This window comes from Bos javanicus, chromosome X (assembly GCF_032452875.1).
Source record: "Bos javanicus breed banteng chromosome X, ARS-OSU_banteng_1.0, whole genome shotgun sequence".
Classification (NCBI taxonomy): domain Eukaryota; kingdom Metazoa; phylum Chordata; class Mammalia; order Artiodactyla; family Bovidae; genus Bos; species Bos javanicus.
In genome coordinates this window covers 89,890,736-89,903,518 of record NC_083897.1, presented here as the reverse complement: position 1 = coordinate 89,903,518, position 12,783 = coordinate 89,890,736, and positions in this window count along the sequence as shown.

Here is a 12,783-nt window from a genome sequence, read left to right as displayed (position 1 = left end):
TAGAAATTTATGGGCTTTGTTTTCTGATTGCCTCTGTTTTTTCAGTGAAATTGGAAACAAGGTCATGAGCTGAGAGTGAGGACACGGGTGCAGAGGTGTTAGAGGTTTGAAGGGAGAGGAGAAGGTATGAAATAGTTGTCTAGGAAACAGAGAGTAAATGGACTAGGATAATATTATGTGATTTCCTGGCAACATTAAGTGCCCACTTGAGGTTCATGGTCTTGAATTTAAAGTGAAAGTGTAATTTTGTGATTTTCCCTAGCCATGTTCCACTCCAGGGATATAGGAGAGGGATAGGAGTCACTGGAAATTACAAAATGGAGAAAGAGACTGCAATTAGGTGGAGGACAAAACTGTAGGAGAGAATTTCAAGGGACTGAGAGGCTAGAGTGTTAGAAGAATCAGGTGTTAAGATATTGAAATCACAAAGAATTAAGACAAGCTTAATTGCAGAGAGTTACAGTGAGACAGAAGCTAAACTGTACATATTATATATGTGTGTTAGTCGCTCAATTGTGTTCAACTCTTTGTGACCCCATGGACTATAGCCGGCCAGGCTTCTCTGTCCATGGAATTCTCTAGGCAAAAATACTGGAGTGGGTTGCCATTCCCTTCTCCAGGGGATCTTCCCGACCCAGGGGTCAAACCCGGATCTCCTGCATTACAGGCAGTTCTTTACCATCTGAGCCACCAGGAAAGCCCATACATATTATATAATATATTTAATATATTTAACATATTAAGTGATAGGAAATTCAGAGAAAGATGGGGATTTCTAGGGAGGAGAAAGAGAATGATTTGAAAATAGCAGTGAGGGACTTCATTTTGTGGGAATAAAAATAACCAGTGCTCAAGAGGATTGTAAGGTCCTTGGGTAGATTCAGATTTCAGTCAGATTAAGAATGTGAGGGAAGCATTCAGTAAACAGGGAAAAAATATAGAGAGTTTTACTGAAGACTTTGAGTACTATATAGGATGATTATATAATTTATCATCCAAGCTGGGATACTTATGAAAATGACAAACGTTAAACTGGGCGAGACAGTGGCACACTATGTATAAACTGGAATTGTCCTGAGCAAACCAGTACTATGATTCCACAGGACAACGTGGAAGGATTTCAAGGCTAAGAGGCGGGACCAGGTTAGGTGAATACACAAAATTGTGTGACACTAGAACATGAAATATGCAGGTAGTGACCGAGGAGTCCCAGGAATTTTGTAATGACTGACATAAAGTTGAAGGTCATGAAGAGCTTAGTTCTGGTGATATTAAGGCACAGTATGGTGGCAAGTCTGTGAGTGCTGAGAGGGAGAAATGGGTGGCTGTTTGTGACCTGCCCTTCACTCCTGCCAATGGAGATGCAGAGCCCTGGATAAGGGAGTTCTATTCCCAGTCAGACAAAAGCTGAATCCTAAGCCCCACTGAGGAAGATTTTGATATTTCTGAAACTCTTTGTGCTTCCAGTCTGAACTATTTGGGGGAACTGAAACTGAAATGACTTCAGGTGAGGAAATTAGTAAGCCTACCTGTGAAAATAGATGTTTTTCTGGAACTCTCTTGCTTTTTCGATTATCTAGTGAATGTTGGCACTTTGGTCTCTGGTTCCTCTGCCTTTTCTAAAACCAGCTTGAACATTTAGAAGTTCACAGTTCACGTATTGCTGAAGCCTGGCTTGGAGAATTTTGAGCATTACTTTACTAGCATGTGAGATGAGTGCAATTGTGTGGTAGTTTGAGCATTCTTTGGGATTGGAATGAAAGCTGACCTTCCAGTCCTATGGCCACTGCTGAGTTTTCCAAATTTGCTGGCATATTGAGTGCAGCACTTTCACAGCATCATCTTTTAGGATTTGAAATAGCTCAACTGGAATTCCATCACCTCCACTAGCTTTGTTCATAGTGATACTCCCTAAGGCCCACTTGACTTTGCACTCCAGGATGTCTGGCTCTAGGTGAGTGATCACACCATCGTGATTATCTGGGTCATGAAGATCTTTTTTATATAGTTTTTCTGTGTATCTTGCCACCTCTTCTTAATATCTTCTGCTTCTGTTAGGTCCATACCATTTCTGTCCTTTATTGAGCCCATCTTTGCTTGAAATGTTCTCTTGATATCTCTAATTTTCTTGAAGAGATGTCTAATCTTTCCTATTCTATTGTTTTCCTCTATTTCTTTGCACTGATCACTAAGGAAGGCTTTCTTATTTCTCCTTGCTATTCTTTGGAACTCTGCATTCAAATGGGTATATCTTTCCTTTTCTCCTTTGCTTTTCACTTCTCTTCTTTTCACAGCTATTTGTAAGGCCTCCTCAGACAGCTATTTTGCGTTTGTGCATTTCTATTCCATGGGGATGGTCTTGATCCCTGTCTCCTGTACAATGTCACAAACCTCTGTCCATAGTTCATCAGGCACTCTGTCTATCAGATCTAGTCCCTTAAATCTATTTCTCACTTCCACTGTATAATCATAAGGGATTTGATTTAGGTCAAACCTGAATGGTCTAGTGGTTTTCCCCACTTTCTTTAATTTAAGTCTGAATTTGGCCATAAGGAGTTCATGATCTGAGCCACAGTGAGCTCCCGATCTTGTTTTTGCTGACTGAATAGAGCTTCTCCATCTTTGGCTGCAAAGAATGTAATCAATCTGATTTCCTGTATGCAGGTCAGGAAGCAACAGTTAGAACTGGACATGGAACAACAGACTGGTTCCAAATAGGAAAAGGAGTATGTCAAGGCTGTATATTGTCACCCTGCTTATTTAACTTATATGCAGAGTACATCATGAGAAACGCTGGGCTGGAGGAAGCACAAGCTGGAATCAAGATTGCCGGGAGAAATATCAATAACCTCAGATATGCAGATGACACCACCCTTATGGCAAAAAGTGGAGAACTAAAGAGCCTCTTGATGAAAGTGAAAGAGGAGAGTGAAAAAGTTGGCTTAAAGCTCAACATTCAGAATACTAAGATCATGGCATCCGGTCCCATCACTTCATGGCAAATAGATGGGGAAACAGTGGCTGACTTTATTTTGTTGGGCTCCAAAATCACTGCAGATGGTGATTGCAGCCACGAAATTAATTACTCCTTGGAAAGAACATTATGACCAACCTAGACAGCATATTCAAAAGCAGAGACATTACTTTGTCAACAAAGGTCCATCTAGTCAAGGCTATGGTTTTTCCAGTGGTCATGTATGGATGTTAGAGTTGGACTATAGAGAAAGCTGAGTGCTTAAGAATTGATGCTTTTGAACTGTGGTGTTGAAGAAGACTCTTGAGAGTCCCTTGGACTGCAAGGAGATCCAACCAGTCCATCCTAAGGGAGGTCAGTCCTGGGTGTTCATTGGAAGGACTGATGTTGAAGCTGAAACTCCAATACTTTGGCTCCCTGATGCGAAGAGCTGACTCACTTGAAAAGACCCTGATGCTGGGAAAGATTGAGGGCAGGAGAAGAAGGGGACAACAGAGGATGAGATGGTTAGATTGCATCACGGACTCAATGGACATGAGTTTGGGTAAACTCCGGGAGTTGGTGATGGACAGGGAGGCCTGGCGTGTTGCGGTTTATGGGGTTGCAAAGAGTCAGACATGATTGAGCAACTGAACTGAACTGAACCTGTGAAAAGCTGAGGATGGGGAAATACAAGGGACTCAGTGCTATTTCCAATGGAACCTATAGGGAAACACACTAACATTGACACAAGTAGAAATACAAACCTGAACAGGAAAAAACCGTAACTGCACAAGAACAAAATGGTTTAAGATGCTGCTGAATTACTCAGCATCTCTTATTCCTCTTTTCTTATCTATGTTCATTCCCTAGGTGAGTTTATTTTGTGGTTTTAATTACCATTAATATGCTTATAACTTCCCTACAAATAACAAATGCTGGAGAGGGTGTAGAGAAAAGGGAACCTCCTACACTGTTAGTGGGAATGTAGATTGGTGCAGCCACTATGGAAAACAGTATAGAGATTCCTTACGAAACTAAAAATAGAGCTACCATATGATCCAGCAATCTCACTCCTGGGCATATATCCAGGGAAAACCGTAATTAAAAAGGATACATGCATCCCAATGTTCATTGCAGCACTATTTACAATAGTCAGAATATGGAAGCAACCTAAATGTCTATCAACAGAGGAATGGATGAAGAATATGTGATATATATTAACAAGGGAATATTACTCAGCCATAAAAAAGAATGAAATAATGCCATTTGCAGCAACATGGATGGACCTAGAAATATCCATTACTAGGTGGAGTAAGTTTGACAAAGAGAAATATCATATGATATCACTCATGTGTGGAATCTAATTTTTTAAATGATACAATTGAACTTATTTACAAAACAGAAACAGTCTTACAGATTTTTTAAAAAACAAGAATAAACAAATGGGACCTAACTAAATTCAAAAGGTTTTGCACAGCAAAGGAAACCATAAACAAAATGAAAAGACAACCCACCGAATGGGAGAAAATATTTGCAAATGATGCAGCCAACAAGGGATTAGTCTCCAAAATATACAAACAGCTCATGCAGCTCAATATAACAGCAACAACAACAAAAAACAACCCAATCAAAAAGTGGGCAGAAGATCTAAAAAGACATTTTTCCAAAGAAGACATACAGATGGCCAACAGGCACATGAAAAGATGCTCAATGTCACTGTTAGAAAAATGCAAATAAAAGCTGCAAGGAAGTATCACCTCACACCAATGACAATGGGCATCATCAAAAAATTGACAAACAATAAATCCTGGAGAGGGTGTGGAGAAAAGGGAACCCTCCTACACTGTTGGCTGAAATATAAGTTGGTACAGCCACTATGGGAAATAGTATGAAGATTTCTCAAAAACCAAAAGTAGAATTGCTACATGATCTAGCAATCCCACCCCTGCACATATATGTGGACAAAACTATAATTCAAAAAGATCCATGCACCCCTATGTTCATAGTACCACTATTTACAATAGCCAAGACATGGGAGCAGCCTAAATGTCCGCTGAAAGAAGGATGGATAAAGAAGATGTAGCATAAATATATATAATATATATATATATATATATTATATATATTAACACACACAATGGAATACTACTCAGTCATTAAAAAGAATGAATAATGCCATTTGCAAGAACTTGGAGGCAATTAAAGATTACATCCTGGGTGAACTAAGTCAGAAAGACAAAGACAAATACCATATGTTATCACTTGTATGTGGAATCTAAAATACTGCACAGAGTTCCTTGGTGGTCCAGTGGCTAAGACTCCGCACTCCCAATGCAGGGGGGTCCTGGGTATGATTTCTCGTCAGGGAACTAGATCCATATGCCACAACTGAGTCCACATGCCACCACTAAATATCCTGAGTGCCACAACTAAAACTCAGAGCAGCCAAAAGAAATAAATATTAAAATTAAAAAATAAAATAAAATATGGCACAAATCAACATATCTACAAGACAGAAACAGACTGACAGAGACCAGACTTGTGGTTGCAAAGAGGAATGGGGAGTAGGGGGGTGGATTGGGAGTTTTGGATTAGCAGATGCTAACTACTATATATTTGTATAACTGAGTAACTTTGCCATAACCAGAAAATAATACAACATTGTAAATCAACTATACCTCAATAAGAAAGTGAAAAAGGAGAGTGAAAAAGTTGGCTTAAAGCTCAACATTCAGAAAACTAAGATCATGGCATCCGGTCCCATCACTTCATGGCAAATAGATGGGGAAACAGTGGAAACAGTGGCTGACTTTATTTTGGGGGGCTCCAAAATCACTGCAGATGGTGATTGCAGCCACGAAATTAAAAGACACTTACTCCTTGGAAGGAAAGTTATGACCAACCTAGATAGCATATTCAAAAGAAGAGACATTACTTTGCCAACAAAGGTCCATCTACTCAAGGCTATGGTTTTTCCAGTAGTCATGTATGGATGTGAGAGTTGGACTGTGAAGAAAGCTGAGCGCCGAAGAATTGATGCTTTTGAACTGTGGTGTTGGAGAAGATTCTTGAGAGTCCCTTGGACTGCAAGGAGATCCAACCAGTCCATCATAAGGGAGGTCAGTCCTGGGTGTTCATTGGAAGGACTGATGTTGAAGCTGAAAATCCAATACTTTGGCCACCTGATGTGAAGACCTGACTCATTTGAAAAGACCCTGATGCTGAGAAAGATTGAGGGCAGGAGAAGGGGACGACAGAGGATGAGATGGCTGGATGGCATCACCAACTCAATGGACATGGGTTTGGGTGGATTCGGGGAGTTGGTGATGGACAGGGAGGCCTAGCATGCTGCAGTTCATGGGGTCGCAAAAGAGTTTGACACGACTGAGAGACTGAACTGAACTGATTGATACCTCAATAAAATAAATTTTTAAAAATATGCTTATGACCTCCAAGCTTATCATTCTAAACCTGATATCTCCCTTAAATTTCAGATCATAGAACTGCCTTCTTGACATCTCAACTTGGATGTCTAATAGATGTCTCAAACTTAATATGTTCAATACTGAAGCCCTGACTTTTCCTTAAAAATGTGATCCACCCCCACCATGCCTCATCTCAGTTGATGGAAAACTATCCTTCCTCAAGCCAAAATCAATTTATCATAGCTGTAACCCTAATTGTATCCCCAATTCTTTTTGGTTTGTCTCTTTTTCTCACACCCTACATTCAATCTATTAGCACCTCCTTTTGGTTTTTTCTTCAAATACACCCAAAATTACACCATTTCTAACCTTCGCCAACACTACCTCACTGTTCCTAAATATCATGATATCTCCCATGGATACTGTAATATTCTCCTGATTAGTCTCCCTGATTCTACCCTTGCCACTCTATATTCTGTTCATAACACAGAAGTCAAAGTGATCCTTTTATAACACAGATCAAATAATACTATTCCTGTGTTCAAAACCCTCTAATAGCGTCTTCTTCTTATTCAAACAAAAATCCATACACCTTATCATGGTCTGCAAGAAAGACCCTATGATGTGTTCCCTGCACAACTCTCCTCTGGACACACATAATTTTGTATTGCTGTTTTAGACCTGCCATGCCCTTCAACCTCAGGGCCTTTGCTCTTGCTGCTCTCTATGCCTGGAAAGCTCTTCTTTCCCCTCCCCACTACCACATATCCCCTTGGCAAGCTCCTCACTTTATTTGGGTCTCTATCACATATATTATCCTTCCCTTCTACCACTCCTAAAATGCCACCTCCTTTGTCATCAATTCTCTTGATTTATTTTTCTTCAAGCACTTTTTACAAGGCTATATATTTTACCCTTTTTATGTATTATCACTTCCTCCCACTAGAATGTACATTTCACGAAGGCTAGAACTTTCATTCATCACTATATCTATGGCCCTAACAAGAATGCTTTTATACAGAGTAGGTAGTAAAAATTTTGATTGAATGGAGACAAAAGTATAAATAATTAGAAATAAATTTTAAAAGATATTATATGCATATATGTTACTTTAAGTAAAATACTTGTTTTAGATTTATTCCTAGGTACCTCATAGGCTTTTTTTCCTGCTTACTTCCTTTTAAAATATTTATTTATTTTTAATAGATTGATGATTGCTTTACAATATTGGTTTGATTTCTGTCATACATTAACATGAATTAACCATAGGTGTACATATGTCCCATCCCTCTTGAATCTCCTCCCTCCCACCTCCTGCCCAATGAGATCCTCCTTGAAAATTATATTTAACTGCTAATTGTTACCATATAGGAACTCTACTGTCATTTATGAGAAATTCTTGTATCTACCAACTTTGTTGAATTCTCTTATTCTAATACTTTTGTAGGTCCTTACAGCTTTTTATATAAACAGCCATATCATATATATATATATGTAGATATATATCTTCTTTTTTGATCTTTGTTCCTGTTTTTTTTTTTCTTTTTATCATCTTAGTACATTGTTAGAACTTCTAATTTAATGTTGGCTAGTAATGATGCTGGGTTTCATGTATTGGGTGTATACCCTTTTTCAACTCTGTATCTCTTATGTTTTATTGTTTATTTGTTTTTAAATTAAAAATGGGTCGATTTTCATTCCAATCCCAAAGAAAGACAATGCAAAAGAATGTTCTAACTATCGCACGATTGCACTCATCTCACATGCTAGCAAAGTAGTGCTCAAAATTCTCCAAGCTAGGCTTCAACAGTATGTGAACCGAGAACTTCCAGATATTCAAGCGGATTTAGAAAGGGCAGAGGAACCAAAAATCAAATTGCCAGCATCCACTGGATCATAGAGTGTATTCCAGGTGGCTTCATGGGATTCCCAGGTGGCTCAGTGGTAAAGCATCCGCCTGCCAATGCAGGAGATGCAGGTTTGATCCCTGGGTTGGGAAGATCCCAGGTCCCTGGAAAAGGAAATAGCAACCCACTCCAGTGTCCTTGTCTGGGAAATCCCATGGACAGAGGAGGTTGGCAGTAGCAAAAAAGTTGGACATGGCATAATGACTAAACAACAACATTGGCTCATAGAAAAAGCAAGAGAATTCCAGAAAAAAACATCTATTTCTGCTGCATTGACTACACCAAAGCCTTTGACTGTGTGGATCACAATAAACTGTGGAAAATTCTTAAAGGGATGGGAAAACCAGACTACCTTACCTGCCTTTGGGAAACCTGCGTGCAGGTAAAGAAGCAACAGTTAGGACTGGACATGGAGCAACAGACTGGTTCAAAATTGGGAAAGGAGTACATCAAGGCTGTATATTGTCACCCTGCTTATTTAACTAATATGCAAAGTACATCATGAGAAACACTGGGCTGGATGAAGCACAAGCTGGAATCAAGATTGCTGGGAGAAATATAAATAACCTCAGATATGCAGATGACACCACTTTTATGGCAGGAAGCGAAGAGCCTCTTGGTGAAAGTGAAAGAGACCCTAATGCTGGGAAAGATTGAAGGTGGGAGGAGAAGGGGACAACAGAGGATGAGACGGTTGGATGGCATCACCAACTTGATGGACATGAGTTTGAGCAAGCTCCAGTAGTTGGTGATGGACAGGGAAGCCTGGTGTGCTGCAGTCCATGGGGTCACAAAGAGTCGGACATGACTGAGCGACTGAACTGAACTGAATGAATGGGTGTTAAGTTTTAATAGTTACTTTTTCTACAGCTAAGATGATCATGTGGTTTTTCTCTTTTTTAACTACTAGTGTGGTGAATTACATTAACAGATTCTCTAAATCACTCTTGAAATAATGGTATAAACCCTATTTGTTCATATGTTTTAAATGTGAGGGAATAAATCTGCTTGCATTTTAGTTAGGAGTTTTCATTTATGTTTATAATCAAGATTGTCCTCTAAAATTTTTTTCATGCCCTGTCTTGGTCAGGTTTGGACATGAAGGTTTTTCTAGCCACAAAAGATTGAATGTCCTATTCACCAGGAAATTTAAGGTTATATAATTTTTGAAGGTTGGTTTAAAAAAAAAAAAGAAAGCTATCATAAAGTCATTTTGGCCTCATGCCTTTTCTTAAGGGGATTTTTTTACTACCATTTTGACTTATTTAATATTGGATTGGCCAAAATCTTCATTCAGGTTTTTCCATAACACGTACAGGAAAATTCGAACAAACTTTTTGGCCACCCCAATAGTTACAGGTATATTCAACTTTTGAAACTTCTCTATACACTTTGGATATAAGTCCTTTGTTAAGTATGGATTTGCAAATATTTTATCCTGATCTGATGTTTGTCTTTTCATTCTCTTAACAACATTTTTCTAAGACAAATTTCAATTTAATAAAGTTCAGTTTACCAATTTATTCTTTTATGGGCCATCCTTTCGGCATTATGTATGAGAAATATGTGCCTAACTCAAGGTTAAAACAAAAGATTTTCTACTATGTTCTTTTCCAGAAGTTTTATGGCTCTAGATTTATAACCATTTTGAGTTAATTCTTATAAATGGAAAGAGGCATGAATCAAAGTTTATTTTTTTGCATATGGATATCTAACATTTGAGCACTGTTGTTGAAAATGCTATTCTTTCCTAATGAATTGCCTTTGTATCTTTGTCAGAAATCAATTCTGTGGGCCTATTTTTGGACTCTCTATTCTGTTCCATTGATCTATTTACCAATATTCATGCCAATACCACACTGTCTTGATTACTGTACCTTTATATGAAGTCTTGATATCAGTTATTGTAAGCATTCCAACTTTATTCTCTTTCAAAATTGTATTTCAATAAATGTATCAAATCATCAGATTATATACATTAAGCTTGCACAATGTTATATGTCAACTGTATCTCAAAAAAGCTGGAAAAATTCAAGCAAGCACCAAAATCTCAGTAATAAATAGTGGCTTACTACAGTATTTTAAAAAATCAAAATTAATGTAAAACACGTATTGAATAAAATATAATATTAATATTTTAAATAAAGATACAACCTGACCTTGGAATCAATTGCATGTCCCTTAAAAAATTGTATTTGACTCTTCTAAGTGCTTGCACTAACCTATGAATTTTAGAATTTGCTTGTCAGTTTCTACAAAATTCTGTTAGGATTTTTACTGAGACTGCATTGAATCTTTAGATCAATTTGAAGACAACTGATATCCTAACAATATTGAGTCTTCAGATCCATGATGAGGATGTACCTCTTGACTTATTTATATCTTCCAGCAATGTTTTCTAGTTTTCTTTTTTTCCAAGTTTTTTTAATGTGGACCATTTTTAAAGTCTTTATTGAATTTTTTACAATATTGTTTCTTTTTTTTTTTTAATGTTTTGGCTTTTTAGCTGTGAGGTACGTGGGGTCTTAGCTACCTAACCAGGGGTTGAACCCACACCCTCTGCATTGAAAGATGAAGTCTTAACCATTGGACCGCCAAGGAAGTCCCTCTAGTTTTCAATGCATAGATCTTGCACATATTTTATTAGATTTTATCTCTAAGTATTTTGTGGTGCAGATTTTTAAAGTTAAATTTCCAATAGTATGCAGCTTGTATAAAAAAATGCAATTGATTTTTGCGTCTTGCTCTTTTATCCTACAGCATTGCAAAATTCACGTATTAGTCCTAGTAGCCTCTTTTGTGGATTCCTTAACATTTTCTACGTAGCATTCTCTTGTCATCTGATAGTTTGGAGTTTTACCTCTTCCTTTCTACTCTGTATACCTTTAATTTTTTTTTGGTCTTTAATTGTATTGGCTAAAACCGCCAGCAGAATAACAAATATAAGCAGAGAGTAGATTATCTTCCCTTGTTCCTGATTGGCCTCAAAGTATTCCATCTTTCACCATAAGTATGATTTTACACATAGGTTTTTTGTGGGTTTTCTTTAATAGATTGAGGAGATTCCTTTCTTTTCCTAGTTTGCTGAGAATTTTTGTCATGAAGGGATGTTGGATTTTGTAAAGTACTTTTTCAGAATCTACTGAATTGATGGTATGGTTTGTTACTTTTTCATCTTTTAATATTGTGAAATACGTTGCTTGGTTTTCAAATTTTAAATCCTCCTTGTACTCTTGGAATAAGTTACATGTTCATGATATTTTAGATTATTTTCTAAATTTTTAAGAATTTTTGCATCTATGTTCATTAGAGGTATTGGTCTGTAGTTTTCTTTTGAATTTATTTGTCTCATTTGGGTATCAGAATAATGTTGGCTGCATACCATTAGAAAGTGTCCCTGCATCTTCTATATTCTGGAAGACTTTGTATAGAATTTGTGTTGTTTTTTTTTTTTTTTTTTGGCCTTAAATGTTCAGTAGAATTTGTCAGTGAAGCCATCTTGCTAGGAGTTTACTTTGTGGGAAGGTTTGTAAATAAAAATTTAATTTCTTTATTAGTTCCAAGTCTGTGTATGTTATCTATTTCTTTTAGAGTGAGCTACTGTCCATAATATTCCCTCATTATCCTTTTAATATGTCTAAGATCTGTAGTGATGTTCCCTTGTTTTATTTCTGATACAAGTAAATTGTATCTTCTTTTTTTTCTCCTGTACAGTCTAAGCAGATGTTTATTAATTATATCGATTTTTTTTTCAAAGAAACTGTTTTTGGCTTTATTGATTTTTTTTATTTTATATTACAGTGATTTCTGATCTAGTATTTAACTATTTTTATTCTTCTGTTTAATGTGTGTTTGATCTGCTTCTCTTTTTCTAGTTTCCTAAGATGGAAGCTTAGGTTATTTATTTGAGACCTTTATCTTTTAATAATGTAAATGTTTAGTGCTGTAAGTTTCCCTCCAAGCACTGCTTTGTTGTTGCCCTTTGTTGTTGCCATATTTTCATTTTCATTCAGTTCAAAATGCTTTCTAATCCCTCCTGCTCTTTCTATTATCTGACCCATGGGTTATTTATAATTGCATTAATTAGTTTCCAAATATCTTGAGATTTTGCAAATATATTTTTGTTATTGATTTGTAATTTAATTATTTTATGGTCAGAGTTTGTCTTACTTAAATCTATTTACATTTATTGATACTTTTTATGGCTCATAATTTGGTGTCTTGGTCATATTCTATATGACCCTTGATAGTGCATATTCTGCTGTTTTGGGTAAGTGTTCTATAAATGTTAATTAGGCCATTTTTGTTGATAGTTTTATTTAAGTCTTCTATACCCTTTTTGATTTTCTGTCTTCTTCTTCTATCATTTATTGAGAGAGGGGTGTTGAAGTCTCATACCTGTGAATTCTATTTCTCTTTGAAAATCTCAGTTTTTATTTCATGCATTTTGAAGTTCAGTTATTTGATGAATTGACCATTTTATCAGTATGACTGA